We start from the raw sequence: 21,508 nt of genomic DNA on the forward strand, positions 1-21,508 counted from the left end.
TATGTTTTTCATTGTTCTTGAATTTATCATGGCTCATTTCATGCCGTCAACTTGTGTTGCATTTGGATTCTGAGGGATATCGGAGTTCTTCATTCGTGTAACATCCATCGCTGTATATTCTGTCAACATTGGATTCAGAGAACAAAAATTGTATGAAAGTTTCCCACTCCTTTAAGTGCCAGGAGTTCAGAGATCTTGATTTTGGATTGCAAAAACATAAAATCTGCATTCAAGAGGTGGTCCACTATTGCCTTGACCCTAGTGTTAAATGCACAAACTTAAATTTTTTTTCAGTTAAAGTGCTTTTTCCGAATCTACTTAGTCCTTTTTCCCTTGGAACTTTCTTTGGAAAATTTTAGGTGTCCTCTTGTTTAGCCCCGTCTTTAAACAGTCTCATCAGGATAGGAGGTGTTTCTTTATTTTGGAACCGAGCGATTTTTTTTGTCGAAAACACGAGTGGCCTTATTGTGGAATAATCCTCACCATTCCGTCGTCAAATTTGCAATTGCAACGGTTTCTTTGGACTTGTCTTCAATTTTTGCCCGTTTGGTTTGACGTTCTGATCTTATAAAGGTGTCGTTGTTTTATTCGGCTTCGTTTGTAGGTCATCTGGTTGCGCGTGACGTTTTTTGTGACGTTATGACTAAGAATTTTTCGCATGAAACGAAACGTTTTTGCATTTATCTCTCCTTTCTTTTTTTGTGTCCTTATAAATCGTGTCTTATACATATAACTGTAGTCACTAGTCGTAGACCAGTTACCAAAGTTATGGGAAAATTATCATTTTTTTGCTAATTTGTCGAAGAGTCATTTTAATGTTGAGCTCTCTTGTAGTTTCTATTTTACACTCTGTGGAGTACCCAAAAATTTTTCATTGGGATGAAGGGTTACGATTACACACTTCTCATAGGAAGGAGGTGGGAGAGGATCCTAAACTTCTGATTATCCCTCCCCCCTGGCTATGCAACATTTACATTAAACGTCGTTTCGAAAGTTCGAGTTGCCGATCGCTCACTCAATTTGTCGGTTCCCATTTGTTCCCATCAGTTCTCTTCACAAACCATAAATATGCTCCTCTTCTATTTTAGTTTTGTAGTTCCATAGAAATAAACTCCCTCAAAATTGGGACTAATGATTCATGAGCTAGTTTAATATATTGATCATCTAAGCTAAATGCTATTTTTTAAAGCTCCAACCTAGTTTTTGCAGGCAGTCATTGTGGTTTTGGAAGTGATAGTTGTCTATCTTTTTCCGTCCCAAATAAATAAATAAATAAATAAATAAATGGATTCATGCATTTGAATACCGGAAAAGTTATGCAGCGCGCAATGTGTGGCTTCTCGTAAGGAAACAATGCAAACTGAAATAGGAACATATTTTTGACTGACTCCTCTTTGTCCTTCCCGGCATAAGCTATGAATTGAATACTCCTCTTCTTTCTTCCCTCACGTACTATGAGTACGTAAGGGGAATATGTATAAGTCCCCTAAGTACTGTGAATTAAATGATATTAGAAAGTAAATAAGTAAATAAATAAATACATAAATAAATAAGTAACAAGTGAGTGAGTAAGTAAGTAAGTAAGTAAGTAAGTAAGTAAGTAAGTAAGCAAGTAAGTAAGTACGTAAGTAAGTAGTAGTAGTAGTAGTAGTAGTAGTGGTAAAATAATTTTATTTTAAAGCGGTGCTTTAGCATCTAAGGCCATTTACATCTCTAAAGAGGGCAGTAACAATAATAAATTTACATGGAAATATCAGTAATAATACAAAAGGGTTGAGGGGAAAGGTTAAATTTTGAGATTAGTGGAGCGCATAAAATCAAAAAGTTTAAGCAAGTAAGTAAGTAAGCAAGTAATTAAGTATTAAAGTTAGTTTCTGAAAAAGCAGTAAAAATTGAAATGTACTTTGGTATACAATTAACGGCTTGAAGACAGCGGGGTTGCAAAATGTTCTCGACCTCCCTCAATTTATAATTTGCCTTCCTCAATTTATGATTTGTCTTCCCCAAAATTAGGCGGTTTGCTGTAATTGCGCCTCCTCACAAAACAACGCGCCTAACGGTTTCCTTCCTAAAAATTAGCGCGCTTGAAATAATTCCAGCACATGAAACAGCGCGCTCGAAAGTTTTCTTCCCCAGAAGCAGCACGCTTGAAAGGCATCAAACTCAGAAAACAATGTGCTTAGCAGTTTTCATTCCAAAATTGATCGAAACGGGTTGGAAGAAGAAAAGAAGCCTGTCCCAATCTTCTGTCTTCCTCAATTCTCACGCGATTACCTATTAAGAACATTTTGCAGCCCTGTTGAAGAGAAAGAGATCTTCGAAGGCCTCCTGTGGTGTAGTGGTTGTAGCGCTAGCTCTATGATCGGGAGGTCTCGGGTTCGATTCCCGGCCAGGCGACCCGAGTTGGATGGTCTCAAACAATGGTTGCCTGGGACTGGTTGTTCGGTAGGGACGGAGGGGGCCGGGACTAAAAAGCGCGGGATTAGCCCTTGTGGGCTACTTAAAGTGGCACAAAAAAAAAGAAGGGGTGTGCCCATTAAAGGGGGCAAGAGGTACGAGCCGATTATGCACGTCGCAAATAGGAGCCGAGACGATGAGCATCGACCTCATCCGTGAGGTCAATCCTCATCGTCTCGGCTCCCATTTGCGACGTGCGTAATCGGCTCAAGACCTCGTGTCACTCTCACAGTGTTGGCTTCTATGCCTCTATCCGTATGACAGGGCACGCACCCCCAAGGGTTGAGGTGCGTGGACCCTGTTGGGTGGAGGCATCGAAGCCCACGCTGTGAGGGTGACACGGGCTCCAAGAGGTCCCGCGGAAGTTCCGTTTCGGCAACGACTTGCATTCACAGCCGTGGCGCTCGGCGACGGCAGAACCGCCGTCAGTTCAGGTAAAAGTGTCCGTCACGACGGTCCGTCCGACGATCGGGTGGACGACCCGCCGAACGGTCTATGAGAGACCGCTTCGGCGTTCGGTCGTCGCCTGACCGTCGGACTTCGGATCCGTGTGGGGGGCACTAGAAGGAGGGATCTGCAGACACCGCCCCGGCCAGAGGCCTTGCCCGTGGATGGTGATTGGTGACCTCGGATCCTTGGGTCATTGACCTTGAATTACCTCCGTATGCCATGGTAAAAGGAGTGATCGTGAGTGTTCTGAGTATATGTGTACATTCAGGGTGATCGTGTTGCGTCACCGAACGTGGGTGCGTGCCCATGTTTGATGATCTCCCGATTACTGTGACTGTACGCATTTGGAACACTCATTGCAGCTTTTTTTACCAGGGCATGGTTATCCGCCGCGGTAGAGTCTACGTCTGCTGCAAAAGTCGGCGGGTAAGTGGTACCATCTAGCCATTTCTGTGCCTCGTAATTGCCCTTTTGGCAGTGATGAGACGTAGAAAGCGTCAGGTGATGCCTTTTTACCGCTTTCTTTGGTTTCAGGCGCAAACTCGTATTTACCGTGGTTCGCGCGTTGGGGGTGGGTTAGGAGGGATAGGGTTGGGATCAGGGGGTGGGTGAGGAAGGTAAGGAGAGATAGGGATGGGATCGGGGGTAGGGTTAGAAGGGATAGGGTTGGGATCGGGGGAGGGTTAGGAGGGATAGGATTGGGATCGGGGGTGGTTAGGAGGGATATGGTTGGAATTGGGGGTGAGTTAGGAGGGATAGGGTTGGGATCGGGGGAGGGTTAGGAGGGATAAGGTTAGGATCTGGGGGCAAGTTGGGAGAGATAGGGATGGGATCGGGGGTAGGGTTAGAAGGGGATCGGGGGACGGTTGGGAGGAATAGGTTTGGATCGGGGGAGAGTTGAGCGGGATAGGGTTGGGATATGGGGGAGGGTCAGGAATGATAGGGTTGGGATTGGGGGAAATTTAGGGGGGATAGGGTTAGGATCGAGGGGAGGGTTGGGAGGGATAGGATTGGGATCGGGGGGAGGGTTAAGAGGGATAAGGTTGGGATCGGAATGACTCATGATTCACGCGGGTAGGTGGAGAACTGGTTGAAACGTTTTATCCCTATAGGTTAGAACGTTCTATCCCTCGTATTCACTCACTCTTGATCAAAAAAAAAAAAACCTTACTCGTAGAATTATTGTATAATTTGACTACATTTTACAATTTTGAACTATAATTTCTGGCTTATTCGTAAAAACACGTAAGTCTATTGGGAAACTAACAGTACTTACGTTGTTTTTAAACTAGGTCAGAAATTGTAGTTCCTCATTGCAAAATTTAGTCTCTTCCTTAGTCTATTCAAATATCTAATGTTTCTTTCTGTTTTAAAACTGCATGTCATTTTATTATCGTCTTTTCCGTGTCTCATTAATTCACCCACTGACCCACTCATCCAAATTGTCCTGCACGTTCTAACTGAAGTTGTCTAACATAACTCATAGTTTAAACCTAGTAACTTATTAAATTCTGTGCTTTTCTATATCCTTTTGTCCTTTCCTTTATTCTAACAATCGCACGAAAGTATCATTAACCTATACTCAAACATCATGTCTTCAGTTTCTTACTTTCTTCCATCTTCTTTCCTCCCACCCATACGTAGGGTCTTACATCGAATGAATTAATTTTGAAGTATGCAGTCTTCGTATGACAATCATCGAATTTTAGCCGCAGCCTCGATACCACTCCAGCCACGCAACTTGCTTCACTCTGCGAATGACCTCCCTGCCTGATCTTCGCTGTATTAATGCGTCAGTGTTTTCATCTTCTTCATCGTTGCTATTGGTTCTGCTTATCAAACTTGCAATTTTTCACGGAATCTCCCAGCAGCACCATCAATGATGGAAATACTTGCGCGGATCTCCGACCGCAAAGTCAACTATCGCTATAACACCCTGCTTCTCAAAGGATCACAGATAAGGTGGAAGAAAGTACAGGGGTTCTCAGTTCCCTCTCCTGCACCAGAAAAGGAAAACCTTAATGCCATTCAAAATGCTCTTCACTTTAAATAAGTAGAAGGAAGCAGCAAAGGAAGAAACAGAAAAAAATTACGGAGCTGTAAACAGCGGCAAAGAAAAAAGCGCAGACGAAGATTAGAATATATTGAAGAAGTAGTAGAAAACAGCGTAAGAGGAGGAATAAGAAGAAAAACAGCAACAGCATCAAAAGAGGACCGGAAGAAACATCAACAAGAACAACGTCTCACTGTCGTACGTCTCACTGTAACATCTTTGCTTGTAATTAATTTTTAGTTTTTGGTTTTTCTATTGGTTATTTTAATTGTTTAATAGTTCAACTCTCCTTGGTTTTTTTACTTTATTTAGTAAATTGGTAGGTTCAGTTTGCAATCTTAAATTTTTTAAGAGAAACATTTTTTCAGATAGTCATTCTGTCAGTGTAATCGGTATACGTCAATTCAGTTACTCATCTTCAGGATTAAATTTATAAATTATAATTTTAATTTGACAAGTTAATATTATCTCTATTTTTAACGTCATTTGTAGTGCAAACAACAAAAATCCTTAGTTTAAAAAAAACATACTTTCAGGAACTTAGGCCAAGAACAGAAACTACTGCCAGCTGCAGTAGCAGACGAAGAAGTCACAGCAGCATCCGAATAAAGAAAACCCCCTTAACTTTAAAGATTCAAACCAGTCTTGGCATGAAATAGCAGCACGGGCAAAAGAGGGATCAGGAAAATAAGAATGTAAAGATGGTCGAGCAGAAGAAGAGGAAGAACTGGTAGTAGCAGCAGGAGAGGAGTGAAACAAGGATAGCAAGAACAGCGATAGCAGGCTCAGCAGAACAAGGAAACAGCAGTGGCAATAGAAGAATTCGGCGCAACAAGGCGTTTCCCTAACAAAACTTACGTTTTTCTACACGTAACGAAAAACCATCAAGGAAATTGCTGTCCTTTTTGTGAAGAAGTGGATCGAATTTTTCTTAGTTTGTAAGCAAAGGTTGGTTAAGTTGAAACAACTCTTCGTCATCCAAGTATGTTAAAACATAGATATCTAAGGCTGCAACTGACACAATTGAGGGTTTCGCCCCTTTCACTTTCCCCCTCTCATAAGTTTTAATATGTTTTTACATGTCAACATCTCAAACTGCTTTACAGGAGTAAGGCCTCGCAGCCTTGCAACGGAATGAAATCAACTCCTGGTTAAAATAACTATACCTATAACTCAATTTGGTCTTTAATTGATTCGGAATACCGCAATGAAGTCGTAACGCTGTCTTCCTTGTTTCATGTCATGTCTGTGTCTATACAAAAGCTCGCAGAGTTTTTCGCAACTGTCATACCCTTTATGCAATACCGTGGTTTGTCACCGGTATTTTTGTCATTTACTAAGGTCGCTGTTGCTTTCTGAAGCCCCTTTTTTAAATCATCGGTTTTCAGTTGACATGGAATGTTTTTACTATGAGAAAGAGAAAAATTAGTTCTATAATAAGTATGTTTTTATCAGGGCTGCCGATTCTCGAGTAGTTGCGGAGAATCTGTGGGTAAAACGTGATTAATTAGTATAATTTTTGAGTAATGAGTATAATTCGTGAGTAATTCTCCCATAATGTCTCGAACTGTAATGAAGTGATCGATGGAATGATGGATTATCATAAGAGAATTCTTGCTAGTAATGAGAGAATTCTTGCGAGTAATGAGAGTTAAATTGAGAACAGTGAGTGGACAGTGAATAAAATCGAGAATGCTGAGTAATAAATGAGTAAAATTGAGAAACAGTGAGTAAAATCGAGGACGGTGAGTAGAAGTGAGAAAAGTCGAAAAGTTAAACTGAGAACAGTGAGTGAATAGTGAATAAAATCGAGAATGCTGAAATTACTGAGTAATGAGTATTTAGTTAGTAAAATTGAGAAACAGTGAGTAAAGAGTGAGTAAAATCGACGACGGTGAGTAGAAGTGAGAAAAGTCGAAAAGTTAAATTGAGAACAGTGAGTGAATAGTGAATAAAATCGAGAATGCTGAAATTACTGAGTAATGAGTATTTAGTTAGTAAAATTGAGAAACAGTGAGTAAAGCGTGAGCAAAATCGAGGATGGTGAGGAGAAGTGAGAAAAGTCGAAAACTGTGAGCAGCAAATGAGTAAAATTTGGAACAGGTAGTAACCAGTGAGTGGAAAATGCGGGAAACGTGAATTCATAAGAGCATCGGCAGCTCTGACTTGATTAATATTCTTCACCTGCGCTGGAAAGAAAGTCTCTTGGATCCAGAGTCCAAACTCATCAAAAATTTGAAGAAAAAATACTCTTGGTTCAATCTAATTTTTGCTTGAATCGAGGGCCAAGCTTCTTAATCCAAGCGTATTTCCTTTTGTTTCAAGTAAAAATGCAATTGAATCAATATTATTTTTTTTGCTCTTCTAGTTCTTCTTGTTTTTTTCCTACTTTTTCTGTGGTAGAAAATTAGAGCTGAGAAAGTGTGCTTTTAGTGACAGCACCTAGCGATGTGTTTGGATGAAACCGGCTTTTTTTTAGCGAATTTTATTGTGTATTCTTGTAATATTCCACGAGATAGTTATCAGATTCTTAGTCTTCAGTGACTTGGAAAAATATGAAATTCTAATCTCGAACTTCCAAATGCAGGTTTCCGTCCATGTTGTTAGAGTTCTTCCTTTTGTAGTCCTAATCTCAACGTACAGCTCGTCATTTAAGTAAAACAGCAGATTCCAGTTCTCTTCAGCAAAACAAGAGAACTGATGCGATTCATGACTTTGCAACGATTCAACGTTTATCAATGAAGTTATGTTTTATCAGGATAAAAACAATGCAAACGTTGCCAGAGGCGGATCCAGCAATTTGGCAACACTGGATTTCCTCCATTTAAACCTATGCTAAATAATCGATTCTTGTCGGAGCACCTGGCCCCTCCAAGAATCGATACATTTCAATATGTTTGAATGGAGAGAAAACAATGTTGCTACTTTGCTGAATCCACCAATGAACGTTACTTTTCTTTTCTAATTTCAAGCAACTGATTTACTCGATACAAATCAATAATTTAAAAATATTGCTCCTGCTACACAATTTGACGTCAACACAATGGAATAATGCATCTTATGATATAGTAACACGCATCATGTTTTAATACCTTTCATTTTGTTTTCATCTGAAGGAAAGTTTCCTCTTTACTGTATTTCTGGTTTCAAGGTACCTTTTTAATTATCTTAAAAATTTTATCATCATGTCTTGTTTTTTTTTTTTTCCACCGTGTAACATGTAAACACTTTATTTGGGCAAAATTTAAATCTGTTAAGCAAGTATGTCTGGTCATGATTCATTTCCTGATGAATCTGTAATTTTTTTTTCAAATATTTAGTATAAATTAAAGTAATCTTTTTGCGACCATTTTTTAGTGCGCAGTGCGGTTTCAGTGATGGTGTCGTTCCGCGAGTGCTTTCAGCTTGGCGTCGGGCAAGTGGATAATCCTCCTCTGGTACGTATCTATCACTTTTCCGTTATTCTCTTCTTTAATATATGGTCTCAGTGTGGTGTTAGGTATGTGGTATCCTGCGAAACTGAAGGAAAATAAGTTGTCCTGTAGAGATGGCACGTGCGTTTTAGCCAGATAATAGTTCCAGACTGCGAAATGTAGTCCAATTAACGATTGCAGCTGAAATGAACTGCTTACTACCGTCATCAGCAAGTAAGGTAAATCTGTACCAAAACAAGTAGCCAATGGCACGGTTTAATTCATTTTGCATCGGAATCCCACCCTAATAATCGAATTTCATGCAGAGGCTTTTCGATATAAATCTAGTTTTTTAGAATAAATTACTAGTGCTGCAGCTGCAAGTAGCGTTTTCGATGCATCACAACGGTGAGATTAGTTAGCAAGGAGCCTTCATTTTTGCAAGATACCGCAACACATACAAGAACGTTGTCGTTGCATTCTGCAGCCAGTGGTTTTGGTAATGTATCAATGAAGGGGCTCAGAGTAACGGGGAAAACAGGGAATAGACTTTTAAACTGAGTCAATGGGCCGTTTAAGGCGTTTCTTCAATTTTGAATTTTTCCCAATTGTTTTCATTTCTGAAGATTTATGTAATTCTGCTATCTTAGGGCTGTCAAAAAGAAAGAGGAAAACTCTTGAATCACACATCTATCGCTGAGCTAAGGAAGAACAAATGTAAATTCGAATTTTGCCGAATTTCTCCTGATGGAATGTATATTTCTGCAGGGAAATTTTTGATTTATTTTCCGCAAAATCGCCAGGCACGCTAAAATATACTCAAGGCGGCGAATTCAAGTACCACAATTAAAGCGGCGAATCATGCTTGACTCGTCGTGCTTGAATTTGCCAAGCGTTTTTTTTTTTTAATTTAGATTCCATCTAGCTGAATTACTCTGGAAACAAGGAGCAAATGCTGAAGGTAAATAAAAAAAAAGCTCAATTTAAGCAACGTCTCTCTTGATTCATGATGGACTATTTCTTTGCGGCTTAAATTTTTTTTTTTTTTTTTTTCAGTGTGAACTAGTTTGAATTGGGAAATAAACTTTTAGAGAAATAGACCTGACATTACCGGCAAATTTACCATAAAATTAGTATTTTATCAAGAGAAATTCGACAATGTTCGAATAGGGCGTTTTCCCTCAGCACGGAAGCCTAGTGGTAAATGACTTCTTGGAGAATCAACGATGCTCAGCAAGTTTCAATTCCCGCATTTTTGTGAAGTAGACACCAAGTTCACAAGAATCTCATAGAACAATAATATTTCAAACAAAAGAAGTTGAAAGTTGCATAGTTTGAGCTTCCATTTCAACACGCATCGCCGAGAAAGCCAAGATGGCGTCGGATAATATCCCTACTATCGCGATCTCTTTTTCCATCGAGGGATATCTCTGCCGCAATTCATGGTTTGTGTTTTCATGCAATGATGACGACTGCACGGACCGTAAATTGCGGCAGAGGGATCTTGCTGTCGAAAGAGACATCGTGGTTGCAGGGTATACCCAGACGCAGACGCCATCTTAGTTCACTCAGGGATGCGCGTTTGAATCAGAGCTCAAATTGCGCAACTGTAAACTCGTTTTTCGTGGTTTGATATTTTCAAAACGACTGGGAAAATTATAGTCTGCTATGTGCCCTCCACTACTTTTCGGAAACACAGGAAATAAAAATTACTGAACAAGTTCACTGTGTGTCAGTGTCATTTAATTTACCTCATCAGTATTTTCATTAATTTCAATGTGACGTGTTATAATAATGAACGTTTCATTTTCTGTTTCAGAATTGATATCTGCGAGCCCCTTCAGCCCCTCAACTAATAAGGTATGTTGTTTTTGTTTTTTAAATTCACAACTAAGAGACACAATTCTTGTCCACTTAACCGTACGATTTCCCATGTCAAATTATAATGGAATAATTTCAGTAGAAAAACTGGTACTCCAAATAATTATCGTGTAAAATCTTCTCTTGTTATCATCACGACAACAGATTGTGAACTTCATAGTAAGTGATCAACGAAGTCTCGACCGTTAACCAAGACGTATGTGCACACAAACTTATCCGTCGCATTATCACATACAGCCGCTGTCTCCTATGAAACCATGAGCTTTTGGGGATCTCGGGATTAAGGTGCTTTGATGGCTGGAAGATTGAGATTCCGAGTGACATGCGATTCAATATGTCAGTAGGATTACCTCCAAGTCTTTAAATAACTTAATTACATTCGATTTCGGGATCATGTTTCTGTCAACGCGAGACCAAAAAAATTAGCCGGGAAATCAGATCTAGAACATTCAGCGTTGTAGAGGTAAGGTTCATTTTAGAGGAAATTACCCAGGCCGGGACTGGCCATAAGGACGACCTGCCATTGCCAGAAACACCCCACTATTTGCAAGCGGGCCCCTTCTCCGTCATGTAGAAAGAACAAAAATAAATCCAACTTCGGCTGATCTCGCTAGGTATTTTTACTCTTAGCAAGATTTTGGACCAGAAAAAAGTGTCTAATTCCGCTGAGAGGAGTCTGATTTTTCAAAATTTTCCGTTCCTCCGTTACCGTAGAAGGTGTCCGCTGTCCGCCCCCCCTCTCCTACCTCCCGGGAGGAATATCACCCTGGTCCCCAGCATTGAGCCCAGTGGCGGAGCGTGAATGATCGATTATCGATAATTCCCAATTTGAAGCTTGGTAAAGAATCGATAATTGAAGTGTCATTGCGAGCACCCTACCTATCAATCCTATTTCATAGGTGCAAATGACAGATCGATCGATCGATATATCGAAAAACACGCCACGTCACTGATTGAGTCTCATCTAGGTATAAAATTTCTAACCTCTTTTTCTCGGTTCAAACCTGATGCGGGACTTGGTACGTCTCTGTGAGAGGAAATGAGGTACATTTGGACTGCATTTTAAGCTTATCAGTCTTTTTACCGAGGAGCCAGAAATTGTATGTAGTACCGAATCGCAAAATTTACTCCATTTGATAGCTACATATATGTTTTGTGGCTCTGCAAGGTTGTCAATATGGCCTATCAAATTTGATCCATTCTCTATCGGAATGAATGGAGAGGCGTCTGGTCTGTGCACGATCTAGTCACTGGACGCTTTGGATCTGTGTCAAGGTCACTACGTCTCGCTACCCGCTGAGCCGCGCTGACGCCGACGGTATAGGAAGCTTCAATTAGGATGCTGAGAGGCTAATTCCCTTCTTGAGCTGTAGCTCTTCGTCGCCTCCCAGACGCCCGTTGAGGTATTGCATAAACCGTCGCTCCTGCAACGACTTTTTCAATTCATACGTGAACTCCAGAAAGTATTGAACGATAGGGACAGTAGGGCTCTTCTCCAAATACCGTTAGGAGATGCCCGTTAAATACGTAACTTCCAAAAGAGGGTGGCGAGGGAAACCGCCGCCGCCCCTCCCTCCCTACTTGGATGGACTAAAGTTTAATAAGTTCCCTCTTCCTTTTCTCTGTTCACGCCATTTCGTTTTATTTGTTAATGTATAATGTCACAAAAGCGTTCCAGGGGGGGGGGGGGGAGTGTCCAAATATCATAAATGCGTTTCTTATTTTATGAACGACCCTTTATGCTCTAGCAATGGGCGGAACTAGAGGGAGCGGAGTCCTACCCCTACTCCACTTGAACACTTGATCCACTCCAGAAAATATCAAAGATTTCGCTTATAAATAAGTGCATGGCGTATCTTCCATCCATAAGTTTGTATTTCGATTACGATTTCGGTTAGAATAATTCAAAACTTCCCTAGTAACGACCCATTTTTTCAAAATTTCCTCGTGCAGGCCTCTAGGCCCCCCTATGAAGCTAAGCTGAAGAAGTCCTTCCTCATCCCTCTTTTGAAGCTGGTATAGTCATTTTGAGTCCCTTCGGAATGTCATTCTTTGCTCCCCAATCTCTCCTTCATGAGATATGCTCCTTTGGCCACCTCATAAAAAGGAGAAAGTTCCAGCCATGGCCCTCAAGTCAGAATCAAACATGTGACGAAATGAGCCGCAACTTCATCCCACCCCCGGCCCGGCCTACGCCGTTGGCGGAGCAAGAGGTGATTTGGCTCGAGAAAAGCAACTTAGTCGCAAGAGTTCGAAGGAAAACCGAATTTTTCAAGATAGCGGTCTGAAAGTGGCTTATTTTTTGAAGCCTAAAGACGCATCAATATTTTTTGGATGTAATATTGACATCCCTTTAACGCGAATAGTTGGCATCTGGCTGTGTGTTTTAATGAGACTTCGCGCGGATCGCAGTTCTAGCACATAAAGCCAAAACGCCTTCAATTTTGTCGGATATGCAACACGAACATTCGTGAAGCACGAATAGTTGCATTCAGGCGTTATGAAGGAGGCTTCGTGCGGATCGCCGCTACGGCATGCACGGTCTAAGGTTAGCACCAGCACCCAGCATCCTTCCACCTAAAGTCGCGACCTATTTGTTTTTCAACTCTGAGGGTCTTTATGGAACTCAGTGTCCATAGTTTCCCTGGGAAGGCACTCTAAAACGGCAGATACGTCTGCGAGTCACAAGCGCTCGAATTACATAAGCTCGACGTCGAGCTATCGAAATCCTCCTTACCTTTTCTGCCGTGCTAAGGAAAAACGCCGTATGAACCATCAGGCGTTGCTAAATTTCCTTTCATAAAACGCGAATTTCCCGGTAAACTTATGACTATTTTCCTCCAAATTTTTCAGATAATACTGTTCGCAATGTCATCTAAAGACTGAAAATTTAAAGGAAAAATATTCATAACTTTCCTCAAAAATAATCATTTTATCGAAGGAAAGTTGGCAACCCTCGAATGTTCATACGGCGTTCTTCCTTAGCACTGCAGTATTGGTGTGTCACGCAGGGCTGTGGCGTGAACTTTCACCTGGGGCAATGATGTAATTGTCGCCCCCTCCCCCAATCCCGCTCCTTGAGGGAAGGTTGCGGGGGAGGGGGGCTTTTGAGAAAATCTTGAATTTTAAGAGAACATTTTTTTCATCTCTTTCGTTTTCTCTCGTACTTTTTTCTTACCGACTTTTTGGCGCCCCCTCCCCCTCTCGTCAGCGTCTGGGGCAACGGCTCCACTCGCCCATAGGACGCCACGCACGACCCTGGTTTCACTTTCAACAAGCGCTTGCAACTCGCAGGTGTATCCGGGCCTCAATGCGTGGCAGGCAATTTAGTGACCCATCCTTGTTTATATCCTGGAAAATCGGCAACAACGGAGCTCTGAAACAATGGAGGCCTCCGATGGTCGATGGTGCGTCCGATCACGATGCAGTCGGAGTTATCCATGCGCTTAAACGATGCTGATTCTCATGCTGATGCTGATACCTTGGCATAGATTAAAACGGAGACGTCGCACCGGCACGCGGCATGCGCCGTGCGCTAGGGCCCTGTTGTCATAGAGAAAAAAAAGGAGGTGTTTGCATCTTGAGGATTGTTTACGCTGTGACGTAGGTCGGTACAACTTGGCTAGCAAAATCCGGAATTCGAAGTATGAAAAACGGACCATATCGTCCTATCTTCGTGCTTAAATCAACTCATGATGTAATTTTAAACACTTTATATAGAATGACTTTTTTCTATTAACTACACCATTCCCAAGCAAATCTATGAAAAAACTCGTCCGTACCGACCTACGTCATCCAAAAAATCGTTGTTTAAGACATTACACGACCCCCCCCCCCCCCCTCCCAATTGAGGACACCGCACCAAGAACAGCCTATAACTGGAAACCGCGTTTTGAGAAAAACGCATTTAAAGTTTTGTTTTTGATGTACTACACAGACTTTTCCATGCAGGTACCCTGTTGTGGTGTTTTTGGGTGACCGAACCCTTCTATTGAAGAATGCCGGGTAGATTTTGCGATACATTTTGGGTTTACACTGTAATATATTTAATTTAAAAAAGCGGTTTATAGGCCATTATTACGCCCAACAGACATTTTGGTGGCATTATGAAGTATAAATAATGTTAATCACGCATGATTTACGCAAAATGAAAGAATATCGATAGTGAGTGAAGAAAGGGGTAACCAGCACATTATAGGCCCTTAGGTTTATAGGCCCGTATTTCGCCCAACAGTCATTTTGGTGGCAATATGCGAAGTAAACATTTTTGGAGGAATGGATAGTTCGAGAGGAGAATAAATTATTTCAATAGCTCGTTTTTCTGAAATAGAAACAAATCTTTATAAAATGAGATAAAAAAATCGAGCCATCACTATCGCCGCGCCGCGCCGCGCCGAAGCCCGCGAACCGAGAATGATAAGGCCGCCCGTATAGGTCGTTCTTGCACCCATCGATCCAGAGGCCTGACTTAACTCGGAAAAAAAAAGGTTTTTCGACCTCGAGCCGTTACCTATCTATATTCTATCGCTACCACAGCATAGTCCAGGGCACGTAGAATCCGAAAAGCAGATGGGTCTAATAACGACCTATACGCCTATAGGCTGTTCTTGGTGCGGTGCCCTCAATTTAAAAGAAGCCCTTTTTTCGATCCAATTCAAGAATAATCACTGCACTGAAAATCCTGCCTCCGTGGGTGATTTCGCATCTCTGGTCTCGTGCGACCGACTCACGAAATTTTCGGATTATAGTGCAACGTATTACCCTAATTGTTTTAGACACTTCACTCCCCCCCTCGCGAATTTTGTTTTTAAAAAAACCTTTTTTTCGATCCAACTCGAGAAAATTCACTGTACCGAAAATCCTGCCTCCGTGGGTGATCCGCATATGTCTTTCGCATCTCTGGTCCCTTATGACCGACTCACTCCGAGCGTTTGTTTTTTTACCGTGGGAAAGGACCTGGCATCGGCGTTCGAGTCGGGTCGAGCGCGTGCGCGAACGTCGAACGTGGGCGCGTGCGCAGAACAAAAATGCACATGCAGCGTCGATGCAGGCGCATCGCGCATCTGCTCATCTGCCTTGCACCTACCGCCGCCGCCCGGGCCGCGCCATAATCCACTTTCTCGGAGCTCGAACCTTGACCATTTCTCAACCGGGCGGCCGGCTCCTGTTTCGAGCTTGACCCCTCCCTCCCGGGGGGGGGGGGGGGTGTTAGGTGGGAGGTTGGCGGGAAAATAAGGAGCGGATTCCTCGAGTCCCGGTATCTCCGTTACGAGGATTCGTTGAAAGTTGGCAATTATTCGACCATTGATTCCCGGCTCGCTCGCAATCGACGACCTTTTTTGGAGATGCTCGATTCGTTGATTAGTATGTGAATTTGCAGGAATCTCGGTGGGATTTGCGGAAAGTATTGTTCGATCCGAGGTACCCCTATCCCTTCGCCGGCATGAACGCTAGGAAACGGCCTCGAAATTTTTAATCTATTCGGACGCATTTTGAGGCTTCTATGACGCAGATTTTCTATCAATTACTGCAGAAAAGCTGCGTTTTCTAATTCTCAGCAGCAAATACCTGCGTATTGTTCCACTCAACACATCCGGAAAAATTTTGAAATTTTAACTCTATTTGGACGCATTTTAGGGCTTCCATGATGGGAATTTCTGAAGATGCTAATAGAGATGTTGAGATGTTGCATGTGTGAGGAATTTGCGATCTGACTAATGATTCTTGCGTAAAAATTCGCGAGAAACACGATCGTGTCACTGGTTTTCTCTGAAATTAACTCCCAAGCTCAGAAAAAGCTCTCAAGTTGAGGCCAAAATGGAGGGGACATTCCACGCTATCCTGTGAGTCCACCTCTACATCAAGCCAAACTCTACATGCAGAGATAGGGAGCAAATACATCAGTAGGGTTGCCGTGTTTTCAGTTTAAGAGTCCCCAAGTTAAGTGGCAGCCCTGTCAACGTATTTGCTCCCTATCTTTTCATGGAGAGTTTGTCTTGATGTAGAGGTGGACTCTCAGGATAGCGTGAGATATCCCCTCCATTTTGGCCTCAACTCGAGAGCTTTTTTTGAGCTTGGGAGTTGATTTCAGAGAAAACCAGTGGGACCATCGTGTTTCTCGCGAACTTTTACATAGAAATCAGTAGTCAAATTGCTAATTCCTCACACATGCAACATCTCTATTGTACGAACACTGTGTTTTCGTTTGTAGTGCATGCATACAAAATATTCAGTCAAAAATTCAAAACATTATAATCAGTATCATTAGCATCAGTGACGTTACAAGCATTAATGTTTAGCAGTCTCTAAGGCCGGCAACGGCGCCGGGAAAGTTTCACCGGGTTTTAGCTGAATTTTTGGTAAATCGTTCTTTAATTTTGAAATACTTAAGAAGAATAAACTTGAGAAGTTAGGAGCTTTCACGGATGAGCCAGGAATATAGGTTCCTTATGACAAAATATGGAGCAAGTATTTTCGGCGGATATCGGCAAGTCAGATGATTGATTTGCGTTGGGATGGAAAACTCGGCGACGACGCGACGGTGGCGGTGGCGGCGGGTACGGTAATGACGTGACGTGACGCGTGGCAAGGTCCTCGCCGACGTGGAAAAAATCGCTAATCGAATGCGCGTCACACGGCGAGCCGGCCCCCGACCCAGTTGACCGCTCGTTACGGGTCTGATCTGCAGTTCCTGCCATTAGCAGTTGGCACCTTGCTCCCGCTCCCCGTTGCAGTCTCACGTGCAGTTGCATATACTAGAGCCAGGGAAAATGCATTTTCCAGATATCGCACAGCTATCTTCCTTGGACTGTAAAAAAAGTTCACTCAGATTCAGTACCGGGATACAGGGGTGCAAAGAGTTCTTCAGAATACGCTTTTACCAGCAAGACACACATTTTCCCTTTGGCCTGGTTACCCGCTCAAATTTCCGTCAAACTCCGATCAAAATGATGACCAAGATGGCGGTCGGGAGTTATCTAGATTGATCAGTAAAATTAATTAAAACAGCGTGCTGATTGAAATAAGCATAGAATAAGCACGGTTGTGTGGAAATCAGATGAAGGATGAGCCCCACAGCTCCATCATCTACCATCGAATTTTTGCAGGCCGCAGAAATTAGACGGTAGGTGGTGCGCACCTGTCACCATTTGATCGGAAATTGATGGGAATTTGAGCGTGTAACCAGCACACTACGCACTGACACACAGCGCGGTCGAAGTTTTGACAAAAAAATCAGCGCGGTCGAAGTAAATTTGACCATAAGTCAGCGCGGTCGAAGTTTTGATCTAAAGTCAGCGCGGTTGAAGTAAATTAGACTAAAGTTATGCGCAATGTCGATTGAAGCAAATCTGACAAAAAATCAACCCTGTTAAAGTAATAATTTTAACAAAAATATCAGTGCGGCTGCAGTAATATATACAAGAAATCAGTGTGTTCTTATTCATATTTTCACAATATTAGTCTGCTTGAAGTATTTTATAATTTTTCTTCCAAATCAAAACATTTGGACAGTTTTCAGCAAACAGTGTGCTCTTCTCATGATTCTCATTCATTAAAATTCTTTCAGTCGAGTTAACTTATCAAAAGTTTATTCAGCAATGCCTAACAGCAGGAAGAATCTCTCGTACAAAATTTAGAAAAGAATCAAAATTAATATTTATTTAGGGAGAAGATGTACAGTAGGTTACCTAACCTAATCTAACTATAAAAATTAAAAGCTTTAAATATAAACAGTGATTGTATAAAGCTGACGCCACGAATTAGATATATTGCGGGCGCGCACCGCTTGTAGCGCCTTCGACGGCGTAGATATGCTTCAAACGCTACACTGATGAGGTGATGTGCAAATTGCTTATGCTGCGCCTACCGGAGTGCACACCGTGTTTTGCAGTGTACACCTTTCACCCGCGAGATTTTTCTCGCAGGATAGTGAATATTCTGCAGCCCTGGCAGAATAGAACATTTCCTTGAGTCACTAAGATTTCCCTAATAATTTTCCAATTTTGAAACCAAGGATATCCTCGTACTCAGTTTCCCTAGTAGTATCATTTTAAAGATAAAAGTCACAAAAGGACACCTGCAAATTCTCTATTTCTGAATTAAGGTCTAAAATAATTCTGCCGTAATGTATAGATTTTTTGTGGTATGTTAATCATTCAATTCTTCTTAGTGACTTGAAATCAAATGACATAGTGTACGGTCGTCAGTCAATAACCGAAGTCGTACCGGATGTCTCGATGGTGTTCGGTGCACGCTTATCTTGCCGTTACCCGTCAGATGACTCGATAAAAAAATGTCCGTTGCCTGTATAAAAGGGATCTAATTTTTTTAAGTAACAATGAAGGAAGCTTACCTAGAGGCTGACCATTGTGATTTCAATCAGTGACCATCAGAATACTTCGCGGTGGGAACATTCTTTTTTAATTCACAGCGCGTAACCTCTAGAATTAATTGGCATCCTCTGACCATACCTGATCGAACCGCAACCGCATCCTTCATCGCTGCGCTGTCGAATTGCATCGAAGTAAATGCTCAATACCTGCTTCCTCGTATTATCTAGCTGAATCAGTTTCATAGATCGATAGTGAAAGTGCCAAACCACGAATCCTGGTTTGCGAATTTGCGAATCTCCTGTCATATTTTAATTCTCTGATGGAGGCCTCGTCGGTACTTTTAAAAAGCGAATTTCGTTCAATTTTTCTTTCATATTTCCAAAAAATTCTCTGAAGATTTCAAGCCAAAATGTCGGACCCTATCCTTTTGAGAAATTATAATTTGAGCGGCAATTTTCAAACTTTAAATGACTGTATAGCTAAATGACTCAAAATAATGTCTAAGCTTAGTTCGCCAAAAATGGATAAGATATGATCCCTGTAGGATTTTTCATGGATCAATTAGGAAGCTTAGGAATGTAAACATTATGGGAGCTTAATTCGATTCACGTTTTTTTTGAAAAGTCTGAAACACGTTATGCATACTTGTCGAATCATTCGCTTGACACGCTGTACTATTGTCAAGTGCCGATTGAATTATCCACTGAATAATACGTTTAGAACTGCTGAGCAACTTAAGTAACCTTTTTCGGTGATGCGTAGAGTATCGCCCAGGTCTGAAGGCGCGTCAATGTCGAATATGATTTTTTCTCGAGCGAGAGGTTAGAATTTGTTGTTTATAATGAAAATTACGAACTTTATTTCCCTTTTATGAGTTAATTTTACAATTGCTCGAAACCTTCAAAGTGTTTTTCGTGAAATTTTGATGAGAGTACACGTGCGGTGGTGCTTAATTTCTTACCCTCTCTAGTGGACCACTGGAACGCACTTTTGAAAACGGAACTTGCTCTCCCGCTAACGACTTGGCAAGAGTGGCTCTCTTAGCGCGGCGGCCACCCAGTTTCCGTCATTGTTTCTGCTGTCAAGAACACGATTGCAAATTGATTGGAGCTGCCATTACGCGGCCTCATCAATGATGATCCGCTAACTGACCGCTTAATCGCTCACCCGCAGAGAACTCGCTCCGACCGCTGCTAATGATGTAACGCACTCGCAGCTAGTTTAGCGTCCCCCTCTCAGGAGCCGGAAAAATTATACCAGGGTCTACCCGAAACTAATGATGTGACACACAGGATTAGGTCACTTGATAGGATGAGGATTGTACTTCCGTAGTACATGATTTTTTATCGAAATTTTTTGTAGAACAAGTTTACAATGTCAACATCTGACAAATTGATTCGTAAGAGAGAATTTAAAATTGAGAAAATCCTTGTATCAGGGTTGCGGGCGGCCTGGACAACTGGGAAAATTTAAGCTTAAAGGCTCGAGAGAATTAATTGGATCAGTCCAAACACCAATGTTTCTACGCCCAATATTAACGAAAGAGCACAGCGCATGACGTCCGAGAGGCGGTCCTCACCATGGTTTCTTCCGCCTTGGATCCATCCTTGTTCTAAATCGAGCAACCATTGCAAATGTGTTCGTCATTATCTCACACAATGTGCTCTTCGGAGGGGATATCTCAGTTAGTAATGGACCTAGAAACTAGAAATTGGACGGATGTAACAATTTTTTGCTAATCAATAAGTTTCAGCCATCATAATGCAATGAAGATGTTGCGTGTGGGAAGAATTTGCGATTTGACCTGTTGATTCTTTTGTAAAAGTTCGCGAGAAACACGATGGTGCCACTGGTTTTCCCTGAAATCAACTCCTGAGCTCCAAAATAGCTCTCAATTAGACGCCAAAATGGAGGGGATATTCCACGCTATCCTGAGAGTCCACCTCTACATCAAGACAAACTCTCCATGCAAAGATAGAGAGCAAATACATTGACAGGGCTGCCACTTAAAACTGAAATCACGGCAACCCTGTCAATGTATTTGCTCCCTATCTTTGCATGGAGAGTTTATCTTGATGTATATAGAGGTGGACTCTCAGGATAGCGTGGGATGTGGGATATCCCCTCCATTTTGGCCTCCTTTTGAGAGCTTTTTTTGAGCTTGGGAGTTGATTTCAGAGAAAACCAGTGGCACCATCGTGTTTCTCGCAAACTTTTACGTATGAATCAACTGTCAAATCGCAAATTCTTCACACATGCAACATCTCCATTCTGTGACTAGCGCAAATGACCCATTGCGTTGTGTTTCTCTTATCACTCCTCTATAGGCATACTCTGGGGCGATAGGAGGTCAATTTTGAGTTTTTTCGGACTTGGGTCCCGCTTCCCATGACCGGTCACGAGTACAAAGACGGTGTCACCCGAAATTCGGAGGCGGGCCGCCCAAGGCTCCAAAGCATACGATGAGGTGTTAACGTCATTAGTCGCCTCAAGTATGAGTTAGTAGACGCCGAGTTTGTTAGAGTTGTGAGAGGAAGATTTGATGCGTCATTGACCCGACCGCAATTAGGAAATCACGATCGCGCTGAACCTGTCTGCCGGGACCATGTGCATCCGCTCAATGCTCAAGGTTCCCGACGAACCGTCATAAATTCATCATCCATCCGTTCATTAAAATAGTTCGCACATCAGCCTGTTCTCAACGTGTTTATTGTCATCCAACGACGATGTTTCACAAAATAGTCCGCCCCCTGCCACTATGCAAATCGACCTCCCGAATTGTACCTTGATACGTTTGGAGGACCCACATAGAATGGGCATTTTCATCTTAATTATATGTCCGCGAAGAAACCTAGATTACATTTTGCAATAGAATCCATGATTTCAAAAAAAGGTTGGTAGTTAAAAATGTAAATGTTACT

The 21,508-nt window shown here is 42.0% G+C and overlaps 1 protein-coding gene across 2 annotated transcripts in view; it reads left to right on the forward strand.

The window, feature by feature from the left end:
* Positions 1-21,508, forward strand: part of LOC109031066 (Ig-like and fibronectin type-III domain-containing protein 1) — a 415,859-nt gene that overhangs the window by 17,067 nt on the left and 377,284 nt on the right. Inside the window, exons 2-3 of one of the 2 annotated variants that reach the window (XM_019042365.2) lie at positions 8,318-8,397; positions 10,193-10,233. The gene's annotated coding sequence lies outside the window, so the exon portion shown is untranslated. Of the gene's footprint in view, positions 1-8,217; positions 8,398-10,192; positions 10,234-21,508 lie in introns of those variants that run through there. The other variant, XM_072298097.1, reaches the window with a different exon arrangement.

Source organism: Bemisia tabaci, chromosome 3 (assembly GCF_918797505.1).
Source record: "Bemisia tabaci chromosome 3, PGI_BMITA_v3".
Taxonomy (NCBI): domain Eukaryota; kingdom Metazoa; phylum Arthropoda; class Insecta; order Hemiptera; family Aleyrodidae; genus Bemisia; species Bemisia tabaci.